The sequence below is a fragment of the Brassica oleracea genome, chromosome C4 (assembly GCF_000695525.1).
Source record: "Brassica oleracea var. oleracea cultivar TO1000 chromosome C4, BOL, whole genome shotgun sequence".
NCBI lineage: Eukaryota > Viridiplantae > Streptophyta > Magnoliopsida > Brassicales > Brassicaceae > Brassica > Brassica oleracea.
This window is the reverse complement of record NC_027751.1, coordinates 14,858,968-14,860,956: the sequence shown is the minus strand read 5'-3', so window position 1 is coordinate 14,860,956 and position 1,989 is coordinate 14,858,968.

Sequence of the window (1,989 nt, the reverse complement as noted above, 5' to 3'; positions counted from 1 at the left end):
ATTAGATGTACATGTTTTTTTACATTTCGATGCTCTTACCACCCTACTTGTACATAGTAGCCACACATCACACCCTAACACACCCACTGTGACCCACAAGAGATCCATCGTGCGTGTACATATATACAGCGTCATTTAAGAACATAACCAAGGGGATGTGTTTAGTCACATGACCAAACTAGTACATGTACATCCCAACTCGCACACTAAACATAATTCGTTTATTTACAAGAACAAACTAGTACATGTACACAACCACTGTGACCCACTAGAGCTCCTTCGTAGGTGTACACATAAATGTGTACATCGTCGTTTAAGAACCTAACCAAGGGGATGCGTTTAGTCACATGAACAAACTAGAACATGTACACTCCAACTTGTACACAAACTAATTTATACACAAAAGATGGGCGTATAGACAATATGTTCAGGAGTATACAGATCAACTTGTACACAAACCTGTGTTACTCCGCCCTGCCCTTGCACAACCACCACCAACTGCCACTATGTACGTTAACATCTGGTGAACAACCTTCGTAAATGTGTACAGACAACGTTATTTCAGCACCCTTGTACACGTGTACTTACGTGTACACCCTCGTACATGTGCACACACAACCCTGCGTGTACAAATAAATGTACACATGAATGTGCACACAGTATAAACATGTACAACCCTCCTGCGTGTACACATACATGTGTACATCGTCATTTACGAACATAACCAAGGGGATGCGTTTAGTCACATGAAAAAACTAGTATATGTACACCCCCAACTTGTACACAAGCTAATTTGTACACCAAAGATGGGCGTATAGACAATATGCTCAGGTGCATACAGATTAACTTGTACACAAACTTGCGTTACTCCGCCCTGCCCTTGCACAACCACCACCAACTGCAAGTATGTACGTTAACATTTGGTGTACGACGTGTGTACATATGTACACACAACGTCACTACACCAACCTCGTACATGTGTACACACATGTACAACCTTGTACATTTGTACATACACCCTGTACATGTGTAAACCAAACGTTGTACATGTGTACACACGACCTTGTACACCAAACGTTGTACATGTGTACACACGACGTTGCGCACAACCTAACCAAGAGGATGCATTCATCACATATTTCAGCACAACGTTAAGTACACACAACACAACACAACGTTAATTACCTTGTAAATGTGAACACACAACACAACGTTAAGTACCCTGTGTACAACTTTCTACATGTGTACACACAACGTTCAGTGCCCTGTCCCAAGTTCACACAACGTTAAGTACCTTGTGCCGCTTAGAGAACATTGTGTACCCTACGTACGGGCATTATGTACGCGTACACATACATGTGTGTACACCATCATTTACGAACATGACCAAGGGGATGCGTTTTGTCACATGAACAAACTGGTACATGTACACCCCAACTGGCACACTAAACATAATTCGTGTACGGCGCAATATCTAAACATGTACAGCGAGTTCTAAAGGTCATTAAGTCTTAACAACGAGTACGTCATTTTTCCCAACAATGTTCGCATACTAGCATGGCATTACGTTCAAAAGATTACAACTCTGCAGAGTTCACAAAAAGAACAAGACCAAGACATCATACCATTCTGTCTGAAACAACCAAAGTTCGACAATCCTTCAACCAAAAACAATCACACTTGGTCAACGTCCTAGGTTACAAAATACAGATAAAGAGGCACCACTGGTAGCTACAACCAAAACTACCTATTGAGATAAAGAGGAACCACCACCCCCTTGTAGATATCCATAGCGTAATGCTTCCTGAATATGTCCACAAAATCATCAGTAAGCCCTGACATGGTTGGGCTACGATTCCCTGTCGCATGCATCTCCAAGAACTTGACCGCCACTGGCCTGCAATCGCCACTCCTAACGTTCTGATACAATCCACCCAATCTCGACACCCGAAAGGGAACCTGTAGGCGCTCCCCCATTGCCTCGGGGGG